The sequence below is a fragment of the Pan troglodytes genome, chromosome 18 (genome assembly GCF_028858775.2).
Source record: "Pan troglodytes isolate AG18354 chromosome 18, NHGRI_mPanTro3-v2.0_pri, whole genome shotgun sequence".
In the NCBI taxonomy this organism is placed as follows: Eukaryota; Metazoa; Chordata; class Mammalia; order Primates; family Hominidae; genus Pan; species Pan troglodytes.
In genome coordinates, this window is record NC_072416.2 from 51,327,271 (window position 1) to 51,342,358 (window position 15,088).

Genomic DNA, 15,088 nt, shown 5'->3' on the forward strand with positions numbered 1-15,088 from the left:
GATTTTTAAAACTATTAATTAGGAATAGAAAAATACATCATTAACACATGCATATATATACTGTATGTCTATATTACTTTCTAACTTAATAACACTACAAGTCAAAAATAGTTACTAGGTGAAATTGGCAACTAGAAACACTACCATAAAACTATTATGAGAACAACTGGAACATAAACTGAATGGAAGTACAGATTCATTTATAACTGATAAGACAGAGCATAATATATCTTAGCTCTAAACCTTCTAACTACAATTACATCTCTCCTAGAAAAACAGAACAAAAGCTAATTTGAGGAGGAGGAAAGTGCTCTCTCCTTTCTCAAACTTAACCTCAAGCTTTTTACTTCCAAACAGTCCCCTTTATCTTCATCAGAATCAATATCTTCAAAAAAATCAGTATCTTCCACCTCATCATCATTACCATCTTTTCATTCCTCTTCTTTTTCTCTGTTTTCTAAATAGGCCTCCATTTCAGAGAGTTGGAAGAATTTCTCGTCTACTATGGACTTTTCTCTTGGTTTTCCATGTCCTGTGTTTTGCACCTTGCTCTGCTGTTCCAATTTGTTGATATCAAAGTCAAGGTCAGAATCCTCATCACTGAAAACTGGGCTTTTCCTCAGCTCAAATTTGCTTGAGTTTCTAGCTTTCTTGCCCACTTCAGGATTGTCACCACCCATATCTGACACTTCCTCTTCCTCCTGTAAATCTTCTAGGTCCTCCTGGCCACCAGTCTCTGTTTCTGAACCATCCTCTTCACACTCCTGTTCTTCACTCTCTGGGAGAAGACTGATGTCTTCATCTTTGTTTCACTAACTGCATTTTGGAAGCACTGTAAAATTGGTTCATTTTGCAATTCCAGTTGTTGCAAAGTCTGCTCATCATCAAAACTTTCTATCACAAGTTTTTGTAAAGGGCTTCCACGGATCCTACCATTCTCTAATATTGTATTAAAGTCATAAACCACTTTTGTTAAAGAAGTGAACTTTGATGCCAATCCATCTTGAATCCTATTGGGAGGAATTAAATGAGATTTAGAATTATAGGTAATAATTTCACAGCTCTCTTAATTAAAAGAAAAATAAAAACCCCAACTCTTCTGTAAAATCAAATTTGAATGAAATGTAAGTATAGATTCTGGCCCCAACAACATACAAGCTGATGAGCCACAGTGATATATAAAACCTGTCAACCAAGTATTTGTGAATCAGCTGTATAGATTTTAGGCAGGAAAAGCATTACAAATCTGCTTGCTTGGAGATACATAGTGAATTAGCCTTAAATTATCAACTCTGCTACATTATACAACACTCCATTCATTCATTCCCTTATTCCTTCAGTGATCAACATTTGCTTTGGTTACAGTGGTCAAGGAAAACCTCTTTTGGATGTGACATCTCAGATGAAACGTACAGATAAGGATAGTCTTATAAAGATTGGGAAACATGTATTCCAGGCAGAAGAAACAGCAAGAACAAATTCTCTAAGATGCAATTGAGCTTGGTAAGCCTGAGGAATAAAAAAGTGAGCACAGCTAGAGTGTGAAGGAGGCAGCAGGTGAAATTGGAGAAACTGATGGGAGCCAAATTCTACAGGGCTCAAGGGTAAGGGTTTGCCATTTTAAGTGTAATAAGAAAACATGAGAAGATTTTAAGCAGAAGGATGAAATGATGATTTACAAGAAGGAAGAAGAAAGGGAGGAAGGAGGAGGAGGAAAGTAGAGTGATTAGAAGGTTGATGCAGCATTCCAGGCAAAGGATGATGGTGATTTAAGCTGGAGTTAGAGCAGTGAATATGCTGAGTGGAGTTTGGAGGTAGAACTGACAGGATTGCTAAGGAATTAGATACAGAATAGAGAAAAATGAAGACATCAAAATAGCAGCCTAGTTTTATGCGTGAGCAACAGGAAAGACAGAACTGCCATTTACTGTGACAGGCAAGGCTTGAGTGCTGGAGCATGGGGAAAGGACTTCAGCAGATGGCAGAGTATAGGTGGGTAGAACAACATTCTACTCTATTTTGGACACAGTGAATTTGCGATGCTGAGAGTACCAAAATTTTAAAAATTGTTAAAAGCCGTACAGTGCGGATATCCCAGTTGTGTGCTACTGAATTCCAACTAAGCTCAGTCTGTAGTCGCTGTGAGCCAGGAACTCAAAGGAGAGATTGGAGTTTGAAATATAAATGAGTCATAATTTTATAGATCATATTTGAAGTTCTTCAACAAAATACCCATAAAACTTTTGTGCTGGGAAGAGACATGAAACTTCTAATTCTCAAGAAGCTTAGTTGGGGTGGACAGACAAGTGACAAGCTTGTACTTTCAATAAAGTATTATGACTGGTAAACACTGAGTGCTTTAGGAGTACATAGGCGGAAGGAGAAACCAACACAGTTTGTGTGTAGGGGGATGGGGGCAGTAATAAGCCTCCAGGGGAGCTTCTAGGCGTTAATAACTGAGGTTATTAGGTGGATTTCAATAACATTCAACTGAGAGAGCCATACTGTAAAAATTTTAACAATTTTGAAAATCGTGATAGCCTTGGAAAGTATAAACTCTGAAATGTGGGGAAAAGCGATTTACATTTCCCCTTACCTTCCCCCAGCTCCACAATTTGCCAGGGGTCTGCAACCCGCGTCCAGGTGCGACCCCAGTAGCACCCGAGCCAGGGATCTGCGCACATATGTGAGGATGCACTGGGGCCAGCCGGTGGCTTTGCCGACCTCTGTCTGACACCGCTCCAGGGTCCGTCAGCGCCAGGCCCGCGGGGCTATGGCTGTCTGCAACTCCCAACACAAGCTGCAAGCAAGGCAAGAAAGCCGCTGGGAAACCGCACAGCAAGGATGCGCCTAGCTTGGAGCTCAGAGTCCAAAGTTCGACGGCTCACAGGTTCCAGACTCACCCCCAGCTGGAGCCAATGGCAGCGCCAGCGCTTTCGTGCGCAGGGGGGCGGGAAACAAAAATTGCCACTGGTCAACCCAAGCGCCTTTGAACTGTCTCCAAACTTCTTTTTGTACTTTTCAGGGGCCCACAAGGGGTAGGCCTCCTGGCTTTAATTTCTGCTTTAGGTAAAGTGGGTGTGTTGTATGCAGTAGGAAATCAGCGGCCTTCGCCACGCCCCCTGCCGGATCGCCCCGCCCTCCACCGCGCACCTGGCTCGGTCAGCGGCTAGTGCGGAGAGACACAGCGGAGATGGCGCGCCTGCTAAAGGCTGCCGCCGCCAACACCTTAGGTGAATACCGGGCTCCAGGAAGGTCGCTGTGGGTAGGGCATGTGGGAAAGGAGGCCAGGGGGAGAAGGAGGCCTCAACGTGGCCAAAGCACCTTGATGATGCGCTCTGTCCCCGGAGGCGCGTTCCACGGCCGCTGCCGGCACCTAGGCAGAGGGATACCTTCCAGAAACACCTCAGCTTAGCGCGGGGATGGCCTTCTTGCGCGTGAGTCCCTCTGCACACGGGAGCTGTGCGCCCCGGGCGCTGCACCTTCCAGTATGTGGGCTGGAGAGGCGGGGGATCTTGCCCAGCGGGTCCGACAGGGCGTGGACGGAAGTAAATGGAAGCCGGTAGGTAAGTGTTATTTTACCGCGCACCCGTAAAGAGGCTGGGGAGAAACCAGAAAGGAGAGCAAGTCTTGTTTAAAAAAAAAAAAATCAGCTGAACTGCAAGCATGACCAGCAGCATCCTGTTGGGAACTCTCAAATGTCAGTGTTGTAAGGAATACAGAAGGAGTTACTTTTCCACGTGCCTTAATAAGTTTATCATCGCGTGCATAAGTGGAAAGATAAAGCATGTGGATTTAGAAACTTCCTTGATTTCTCTCTTCCTTCATTTTTTTAATTGTCTAGATAAAATCAGTTATGACAGAAACTCGCGTTTTCTGAGTCTCACTTTCTTTTTATCTTTTTTTTTTCTCTTTCTCCTTTTATGAGAGGCAAGTGTTTCCCTTAATCTGAGATTAAGTGCCAAGTGGTAAAGCCCCAGAGTTACTCCGGGACATTCGTGATAAATCCTTCTAGCACCAGAGCCCACATTCTTAACCATGAGACATACTCACTTCTTAGGTGATACACAAAATCGGAAGGTGAAAATATAAATTAAAAAATGAATATTCAGGAAAAAGTATTTTTATATCTGTATTTTTAGAACTGCACCCTTTAATGATTGACGGTTTGGGAAGAGTATGACTTCCAACAGACCATATACTTACTGGAAGAACTAAATACAGATAAAGATGCATTTTTGTTTTGTAACTTACACATCTTGGCAGAAAGTAAAGGAAAAATGAAAATAGTGTATTCCAAAGACTGATTTTGATTTGTCCTATTAAGATACTTGAAACTTCATGGCTCCATTTTTTTGTGTGTGTGGTTGAATATATGTAAAGTAAAATTTAGCATTTTAACATTTTTTAGTGTATAATTCAGTGGCTTTAACTACACTCACTTTGTTGTGCAACAGTCACCACCACCCCTTTCCTGAGCTTTTTCATCTCACCAAAACTAAAAACTCGGTATCCATTACACAACACCTGCCCATTCTCCTCTGACCCAGCTCTTGGCAACCACTCTTCTACCTTCTCTGTGAATCTGACTATTCTGGGTGCCTCATATAATGTGGAATCACATACTGTTTTTCTTTTCTGTGTTTGGCTTGTTTCACTTAGCATAATGCCCTCAAGGTTCATCCATATTGTAGCATGTGTCAGAATTTACTCTTTTTTTTTGAGAATGAGTTTCACTTTTGTTGTCCAGGGTAGAGTGCAATGGCACAATCGCGGCTCATTGCAAACTCTGCATCCCTGGTTCAAGCGATTCTTCTGCCTCAGCCTCCCAAGTAGCTGGGATTACAGGCATGCGCCACCAAGCCTGGCTAATTTTGTATTTTTAGTAGAGACGGGATTTCTCCATGTTGGTCAGGCTGGTCTTGAACTCCCGACCTCAGGTGATCCACCTGCCTCGGCCTCCCAAGTTGGTGGGATTACAGGCGTAAGCAACTGCGTTCAGCCTACACTCCTCTTTTATTAACACTTCTGTTCTTAAGTATCTTGTGCATTTATCCACACATGGTTGTACACTATAGTTTATTCATGCAAAGCAACCTTTATTGGAATATTGGAATAATCACAAATTATACATTACAGTATTCAAAATAATGCAATTCTGCTGCACCATTCTGAAATGGGAGGCAGAGAGACCTAAAACTGAAGAGTTGTGAATTTCTACCAACTGAGGGCCAACCTGAAGTAAAAATATCTTTAAAAAGTTAGCTTGATTGTCAGTAATCATTTCATAATTTATACATATATTAAAGCATACGTTGTATACCTTAAAGATACATAATTTCTATGAGTCCTCATACCTCAAGCTAGAAAATATAATAATCAAGAGTTCAATTCGCAACAAACTTTTCAGGCACACATTTTTATCAAATATAAAGCTCTGTTTCATTTTAACCCCTTTATTCAGGGTTCTCCACCCAGTTTGCTTGGTCTACACAATTTCACCTTTGGATTTTTATTGTTGGATCATCTCTCTTTTTTTCTTTTTTCTTTTTCTTTCTTTCTTTCTTTTTTTTTTTTTTGAGGTAAAATTTACATAATAAAATTAACCCTTTAAAAATGTACAATTTTTTTTTTTTTTTTTTTTTTCAGACGGAGTCTCGCTCTGTCCACCCAGGCTGGAGTGCAGTGGCGCGTTCTCGGCTCACTGCAAGCTCTGCCTCCCGGGTTCACGCCATTCTCCTGCCTTAACCTCCCGAGTAGCTGGGACTACAAGCAACCACCACCGCACCCCGCTAATTTTTTTTTTTTTTGTATTTTTAGTAGAGACGGGGTTTCACCATGGTCTTGATCTCCTGACCTCGTGATCTGCCCTCCTCGGCCTCCCAAAGTGCTGGGATTACAGGCGTGGTCCACCACACCTGGTGAAAAATGTACACTTTAACAGCAATGATCACATTCACTGGGTTCATGCAACTATCACCTTTATCTATTTAAAAACATTTTCACTGGCCGAGTGCAGTGGCTCACGCCTGTGGTCCCAGCACTTTGGGAGGCAAAGGCAGGAGGATCACTTGAGGCCAGGAGTTCAAGACAAGACCAGCCTGGGCAACATGGCAAAACCCCGTCTCTAAAAAAATACAAAAATTAGCCAGGCGTGGTGGTACATGCCTATAGTTCCAGCTATTCAGGAGGCTGAGGTGAGAGGATCACCTGAACCTGGGAGGTCAGGGTTGCAGTGAGCCATCATCGTGCCACTGCACTCCAGCCTGGGCAACAGAACAAGACTCCGTCTCAAAAAAAAAAAAAAAAAAAAAAAAAAAGGTGTTTTGTGTGATCTTTTCTCTTGAAGACCAGGAAGAGTTTATCTTTAAATGTCCCATTTTACTTCATGTGCCCTTAACTACACAATTGTAACTTACTCTTCACTTTTTTTTTTATCCTAGTACGTGCATAATTACGTTGATATATTTGTTTTTAGCCATAGCAAGTTTTGATGTGCATTCTTGTCAATATTGTTTGGTTCAAAAATCTATAAAGGCTAATGATTTTACTAGCTTATGACTTAAAGTTTACTGTTTCAGGAGAATTTTCCCAAATACTCAGTTGACTCAAGTTTATTTCAGCATAAATTTCTTGCAACATACTTTTAAATATTATCTCTTAATAGTGTATTCCATTGTTTTATTACTTTTTTCCTGGGACTCCAACTTTGTGAATAGTGCCTTTGCTTAACTTTGATTTCTACCACTTTTCTGTGACCTCTTTTTTCCTTATGTCATTTTCATTCTCCAGGTTGTTTTTCTACCTTTCTTCAAAGCTAGTCATTATATTTGCATTTGAGTCTATTCTCTTTTGTGACTTTGTGGTTCTCTTTTTCTTTAGGAGATGACTTTGTCTTTCTTTCCTTCATTTCTCTTCCGGCTTTAATTAACTGTATTTTCATTTCCTTATGTTTTTGCCCATTTTTATTCTTATTTCTTAGATATCTGACTCAATTGGCTTTTCATATCCACAAATGCTTATTTGAATAAATTTTATTCTATTTGAAGTGTCAGCTTAGAATTTTATCCCGATTCATAGTTATTTTATTTGGGGAGATTTGAATTAGTCAAAGTATATTGGATCTGATTTTTTTTTATAGTAACCTCTAAAACATGGAGTTTTTTCTTTTCATTTTTTTGTGGATTTCTTGTGAGTTTTCCAGATTCCCAGTGCAGTGGCACCCTATTCTGCCAGGATAGTGAATTCCAGCTATGTAGCAAATTTGTTCAGGGTTTATGAGCAGTGTATGTCCTCTAGTTGGTTTTCTTTAGAATCTTAGGGTGTTAAAATGTCCCCCCCACCTTTTTTTTTAAGACAGAGTCTTGCTCTGTCCCATTTTTTTTTTCAGGAGATTTAAATCATTTATTAATTACACATGATAATGTATGATACACAAACTTCATTCCCATCTACAGTTTTATCTGATACCATTATTTAATTTAGATATATCGCATAGGATGTGCCAATGACCATTTTTATAACCAATAATTTCACGATTTTGCTTGGGTGATCCCTTTTAATGGTGAACTTCAGGTCATGACAGCACCTATCAGTTCAACTTCACCAAGGTTTCTGAAGACAATAGTGTCTCCACCCAAGCAGGTTGTAAATAAATTCCAGATAGAATCTGGCATCACCCTGGAGGAATTCTAACTTCACACTCTTGGGGAAATTTACCAAGATGGCTTCAGAGTAAACCAGCTTTACATAGCACGTTTGAAAAAAAAAAAAAAGACGTATTATTCAAAGTCATGATCAGACTATTACCTTTAGCAACCAACAGCATGGGTGCAAAACAAAATCTACATTAAAACCCTTTGTTGGAATGTTTTACACTTTCCACAGAATAGAAACTAAAATAACCTGTTTTGCAATTAGTTGAAAATATAGTCCTGGAGTTTTTCGCCCATACACATGAGTATTTGTCTAAAACATGTCTTAACATGTCTTAACATGGACATAAAACATGTCTTAACATGGACAGCTTAACCTAAAAGCCTGAGTCAAAAGGTGAAAGTTACAGAAGACTCTGGGAGGGAAACGTGCAAAAATAGGTGCAAAATGCCTTTTAAGGTAGGTCAGTGGGGAAAACAAGGGCTTAGGTAACAGGGCGGCTAATGGGCCCAGTGAATTAAAATGTTCACTTTATTCCTGAAACCCAGGCTGGCTGCTCTAAGTTGATCTGGTGCCTTGGTCACTCGTGGCTTCTTTCTTCTATGCCAGCTCTGTCTTCTCTACACTTCCTCTGGAGGAGAAGGCCTTGACACAATTACAAGTGAGTTGATTTTTTTTTTAACTTCTGAAATTCTATCTAAATTACTCAGTTAGCTGATTTGTGCTCCTTTTTAGAAAAGGGAAAATGGATTAGCATTTGATAAGCACCTACTGTTAGGTACTTCTAGACACTTCATCATTTCCTGTATTTATGTCTTAGGGGAACTGTAAAAAGTGGTTAATTATTTCTGTTTTGAAGGTTAGGGAAAATTTAGAGATATTAAGTACTCATGGTCATAAGATGTTAAGTTGTAATTAATATGTAATTTGTGGGAAAATGTTTTGAGGATATTTAAATGTCTTTTTATCAAAATGTTAACCACTACCTATATCATTCCTATATAATGATTCCTATATAAGCCGGTTATTACAATGAAGACTGAAAAATGTTGACTTTTAAAATACTATTCTTTCTACATTTGTAATTGTTTCTTCTATGAGTAAGAACTTCTACTTCATTTATTTTTTTTTTATCAGTAGGAACTCATGGATCTTTATTTTATTCAATAGGTTATGACATGTTACTATTATTATTGATTTTAATGCAGAAATTACCCAGATTTCTTCCATGGAAGTCCATTCAAATTGGCTTCTGTATCCTTTTGACATATACCTATCACTTATTTTTATTGTTTCCTTATTTATTTATTTATTTATTTTAGCACAACAAGATATTTTAGGCTTATTTTGTTCTTTCCCTATCCCAGCCCTGGAATCCGCCATTTCTCCAAGGAGCTTTGATTCGTTTTTATGGTGAATGGAATTGTTGAAACCAAATCTGGATGCTAGGTGTACACATTGCTACTAGGGTATCATTGCTTATAGACTCTCCCAGGGGGCAAATCTGTACAAACATGCATACACACATACATATGTATACACACATATGTATGCCTGTCTGTAAAAAACATTCATTCATACTGAGATTAGTCTAGTACCATGGAGTTCATTCCTCTCCTTCCTGGTTGCATGTGTTAGTCCTTTCTTCAAAATGAAGAACCTGGCTCCCATTATCCTAAATACATTTACTCATTTGCTCAATCGTAGAATCCTAGTTTTTTCCCCCCGATAAGCCTGGTCTATGGAAAGCAAACCTACTAACTATAATTTAGTACTTGTGTATGATTCTTATCATTTTTTTTTGAGACGGAGTCTCGCTGGGTCATCCAGGCTGGAGTGCAGTGGCGCGATCTCGGCTCACTGCAAGCTCCGCCTCCCGGGTTCACGCCATTCTCCCGCCTCAGCCTCCTGAGTAGCTGGGACTACAGGCGCCCGCCACCACGCCCGGCTAATTTTTTTTTTTTTCTTTTTTTTTTGTATTTTTAGTAGAGATGTGGTTTCACCGTGTTAGCCAAGATCATCTCCATCTCCTGACCTCGTAATCCACCCACCTCAGCCTCCCAAAGTGCTGGGGTTACAGGCGTGAGCCACTGCACCCGGCAGATTCTTATCATCTTAAGATTGAAGGTTTATGGTCAAAATGCTAGTTCAGAAGTTACTGGGCTAAGTTATTTTATTCTCCTTTGCTGTGTATATGTAATTCATTTGAAATATAGTGTTGTTGTTGTTGTTGTTGTTGTTGTTGTTGTTGTTGTTGTTTGAGACAGAGTCTCGCTCTGTTACTAGGCTGGAGCGCAGTGGTGTGATCTCAGCTCACTGCAGCCTACACCTCCTGGGTTCAAGTGATTCTCCTGCCTCAGCCTCCTGGGTAGCTGGGATTACAGGTGCCCGCTACCTCGCTCGGCTAGTTTTTGTATTTTTAGTAGACACAGAGTTTCACCATGTTGGCCAGGCTGGTCTTCAACTCCTGACCTCAGGTGATCCACCCGCCTAGGCCTCCCAAAGTGGTAGAATTACAGGTGTGAACCACGGCACCTGGCCTGTAATATAGTTTTGTTCGTATTCTGGTTATGGGCTGGATTGTATCCCCCCAAAATTCATATGTTGAAGCCCTAAATGCTAGTACCTCAAAATGTGACTGTATCTGGAGAGAGGATTTTTAATGAGGTAAGTAAATTAAAAGGAAGCTGACAGGGTGGGCCCTAATCCAGTCTGACTAGTATCCTTATAAGAGGAAATTTGGACACAAGACACACACAGAGGGAAGACCATCTGCAAGCCAAGGAGAGACCCCTCAGAAGAAACCAAACCTGCCAACACCCTAGCTGGTACTTCCAGCTTCCAGAACTGTGACACAACTGGGTAGCTGTTATTTAAGCTACCCAGGCTGTGGTGTTCTGTTACAGCAGCAACAGCCCAGGCTAACTAATACAATTCTATTTAGAAATTTCCCTCTGTTTTTCATGATTTTTTAAAATTATATGTGACCTTAATAAGAATCCACAATTCAGAATTATTCAAAAATAATTCATATGGAATTATCATTCCCCCTTTCTCCTTCCATTTCTTCAACATCCAATCTGCTCCTATAGGTAATTAGTTTCATTAGATTCAGTTTCATTTTTTTATTTTTCCTTGCAAAAATTAGCTCATACATGTAAATTTTGTTATTCTTTGTTTCATACAACAGGTAGCATACTGTATTTTTTTTTTTTTGGCATTTTACTTATTTCACCTAACCATATCCTAGAAATCACTGCATATCAATTCCATGAAATTTTCTTTGCTTATTCATTTTTATAGTATCATAGTATGCACTGATTATGATATTAGTTTGCTAGGGCTGCCATAATTAAGTACCATAAACCGGGTTGCTTAGCAGAAATTTATTCTCTCATAATTCTGGAGCTAGAAGTCTGAGACCAGGGTGTTAGCAGGATTGGTTCCTTCTGAGGTCCTTCTGAGAGAGAATGTGTTCTGTGCCTCTGTCCTAGCTTATGGTAGTTTGCTGACAGTACCATTCTTTGGGTTGTAGACACATCACTCCAGTCTTTGCCTTTATCTTCACGTGACATTTTTTTCTGTGTGCATGGCTGTCTGTGTGCCCAGTTTTCCCTTTCTTATAAAGATACCAGTCATACTGGATTAGGGCTCTCCCTGATCACTTCATCTTAACTTAACCATCTGCAAAGACCTTGTTTCCAAACAAGGTCACATTTACAGGTGCTGGGTGTAGGACTTCAACCACCTTTTGGAAGACACAGTCTACCCATAACAAGTATGTACCATACCTTATTCAACCATTCTATAGAAGAGCATTTAGGTTATTTTCAATATTCTGAAATTCTAAACACATTGCATGTTGTCCATATGTATTTTCATATTACATGTGTGCCTTTCTGCTTCTGTACCTTTCAGAAGTGTGTTTAAGTTTTCATCATATAGTTTTTGTGCATTTCTAATTAACATTTTTCCTAAATTATTTTTTGCTACTGTAATGGGATTTTTTTGTAGTGTTATTTTTTCTAACTTATTAATTATATGTTTGAAGACTCTTGATTTTTGTTGGTTAACTCTATATCATTTTACCTTACTGAATTTATTGTTTGAGCTAGTTTTATCTTTTGATTGTTAGGGCTTCTAGATATGCTGTCACATCACTTGCAAAAAGGAATTGCTTTATGTTATATTTTTCTTTTCTTTTCTTCTCTCTTTTTTTTTTTGAGATGGAGTCTTGCTCTGTTGCCCAGGCTAGAGTGCAGTGGCTTGATCTCGGCTCACTGCAAACTCCACCTCCTGGGTTCACGCCATTCTCCCGCCTCAGCCTCCCATGTAGCTGGGACTACAGGTGCCCACCACCACGCCTGGCTTACTTTTTGTATTTTTATTAGAGATGGGGTTTCACAGTGTTAGCCAGGATGGTCTTGATCTCCTGACCTCGTGATCTGCCTGCCTCGGCTTCCCAAAGTGCTGGGATTACAGGCATGAGCCACCACGCCCGGCCTTATGTTGTATTTTTCAATTCATATATGCCTCTAATTGATTTCTCGAATCTGAGTTTATTTCCACGTTGATCTTGTATGCTCGTATTGGTAAAATCACTTATTAGTTGAAGGAATTATTTTGAAGATCCTTTGGGATTTTCCCCATAGTTCCTTATATTATTTCCAAATAGGGACAGTTTTACATCTTCCTTTATAATCTATATGTTTTTTTCTTGACTTACCATGCTTGCTAGAAATTCCAGTACCATATTGAATAATAGTGGTGAAAAGTGGACATCCTTGTGTTTTCCTTACCTTAGGGGAAAGGCATACATTCTTTCTTTAAATATTATGTTACCTGTAGGTTTGGAATAGATGTTCTTTATCAAGTTGTGGAAGTTCTACGCTGTTGATAATTTTCTGAGTGTTTTTATCATGAATAAGTATTGAGTTTTATTGAATGCTTTTTCTACATCAATGAGTATGATCATGTGATTTTTCTTTTTTGACATGTTTGTATAGTTAATTACATTGATTTTTAAAATATTGAACCAGCTTTGAATCTATGGAAGGGATCCCCCTTGGTCATGCCATTCAATTCTTTTATACAATGTTGAACAATATATATTTGCTTGCATTTTGCTAAGAGATTTTGCATCTAAATATAGAGAGATATTGGTCTGTAGCTTTGTGGGGGTTTTTTGTTTTTTTTTTCTGGTCTTCACTTAATTTTGGTATTAAGGTTGCTGGCCTCATTAAATACATGGGAAGCAGTCTCCTTTTCTATTTCCAGGAAGGCATTGTGTAGAATTGGCATTAGTTCTTTAAGCATTTCGTAGGGTTTGGCAGTAAATATGTCTGTGACTGGAGATTTCCTTTTGGGACTTTTTGAATTAAGAATTTGATCTGCTTTTTTATTTTATTTTTTATTTTTTTGAGATGGAGTCTCACTCTGTCATCCAGGCTGGAGTGCAGTGGCACGATCTCAGCTCACTGCAACCTCTGCCTCCCAGGTTCAAGTGATTCTCCTGCCTCAGCCTCCCCAGTAGCTGGGACTACAGGCATGTGTCACCACGCCCAGCTAATTTTTGTATTTTTCATAGAGATGGGGTTTCCCCATATTGGCCAGGTGGGTCAAGAACTCCTGACCTCAAGTGATCCACCTGCCTCGGCCTCCTAAAGTGCTGGGATTACAGGCGTGAGCCACTGCACCTGGCCTGGTGTGTTTTTTAGAAACAGGGTCTTGCTCTGTGGCCTAGGCTGCAGTGCAGTGGTGTGATTATAGCTCATGGCAGCCTCAAACTCCTGGGCTCAAACAACCCTCTCACCTCAGCCTCTCAAAGTGCTGGGATTACAGGCATGAGCCACTGTGCCTGGCCTTGATTTTCTTAATAATTATTTGAGTAGTGCTATTTAAGTTGTTTACTTCCTAATAATAGATGTTTGTGGTTATTTGTGTTTTTTTGAAATTAGCCATTTCATCTTACTTGTCAGGTTTATTATATCTGGAGAATTATTTGTAATATTTCCTTAATATAATTTTTATATCTTCAGGATCTGGGATTATATCCCCTGGTGCATTCCTAATGTTGGTGATTTGTGTCTTCTCTCTTATTATTTCTATTAGTCATATTAGAGGTTAATCAGTTTTACTGGTCTTTTAAAAAATGCTTTTTATTTCATTTTTCTCTATTTTTCTGTTTTCAATTTCATGATCTCATTTGTATTATTTTTTGCTTGCTTTGGTGTTGTAGGAAGTCAGGGACCCTGAACAGAGGGACCAGCTGAAGCCACAGCAGAAGCACATAAATTGTGAAGATTTCATGGACATTTATTAGTTCCCCAAATTAATACTTTTATAATTTCTTATGCCTGTCTTTACTGCAATCTCTGAACATAAATTGTGAAGATTTCATGGACATTTATCACTTCCCCAATCAATACTCTTATAATTTCCTATGCCTGTCTTTAATCTCTTAATCCCATCATCTTCCTAAACTGAGGATGTATGTTGCCTCAGGACCCCGTGATGATTGCATTATCTGCACAAGTTGCTTGTAAAGCATGTGTGTTTGAACAATATGAAATCTGGGCACCTTGAAAGGAACAGGATAACAGTGATTTTCAGAGAACAAGGGAGATAACCATAAGGTCTGACTGCCTGCAGGACCGGGCAGAACAGAGTCGTATTTCTCTTTTTACAGAAAGCGAATAGGAGAAATATTGCGAATTCTTTTCTCAGCAAGAAATAGCCCTGGGAAAGGAAAGCATTCCCAGGGGGAGGTCTCTAAAATGGCTGCTCTGGGAGTGTCTGTCTTACGTGGTTGAGGATAAGGGATGAAATACACCCTGGTCTCCTGCAGCGCCCTCAGGCTTGCTAGGATTAGGAAATTCCAGCCTGGCGAATTCTAATCAGACCAGTTGTCTGCTCTCGAACCCTATTTCCTGTTAACATGTTTATCAAGACAATGCGTGCCCAGTGGGACATGGAACCTCATCAGTAATTCTAATTTCACCCTGGCCTTGTGATCTCGCTCTGCCCTTCTGTACTTGTAATCTTTTATTGCCTCTTGAAGCATGTGATCTGTGTGATTTACTCCCTGTTCATACCCCCTTCCCCTTTTCAAATCCCTAATAAAAACTTGTTGGTTTTGCGGCTCAAGGGGCATCACGGAACCTGCCGACGTGTGATGTCACCCCTGGAGGCCCAGATGTAGAATTTCTCTCTTTGTACTCTTTCTCTTTATTTCTCAGACTGGCCGACACTTAGGGAAAATAGAAAAGAACCTACATTGAAATATTGGGGGCTGGTTCCCCCAATACTTTGGTTTTGTTTTTCTTTTTGTTTTATTTTCTGTATGCGAAAGCTTCAAGTACTGATTCAACATGTTTTCTAATATAAGCATTTAGTGCTATAAATTTCCCTCACAGCTCTTGGGTATTGGTAT

The 15,088-nt window shown here is 39.6% G+C and overlaps 1 long non-coding RNA gene and 1 pseudogene across 2 annotated transcripts; one reads left to right on the forward strand and one right to left on the reverse strand.

The window, feature by feature from the left end:
- Window positions 1–252: 252 nt before the first annotated feature.
- Window positions 253–2,684, reverse strand: LOC129137307 (U3 small nucleolar ribonucleoprotein protein MPP10-like; annotated as a pseudogene).
- Window positions 2,685–3,181: 497 nt separating this feature from the next.
- Window positions 3,182–14,034, forward strand: LOC107968852 (uncharacterized). 2 transcript variants are annotated; one of them, XR_001710363.4, is made up of 3 exons: window positions 3,182–3,566; window positions 8,205–8,317; window positions 13,895–14,034. It is a non-coding gene; the product is annotated as an uncharacterized LOC107968852 (long non-coding RNA). The 2 variants fall into 2 exon arrangements; XR_008539806.2 differs by lacking the exon at window positions 3,182–3,566 and adding an exon at window positions 7,993–8,115.
- The last annotated feature ends 1,054 nt before the right edge of the window (window positions 14,035–15,088 follow it).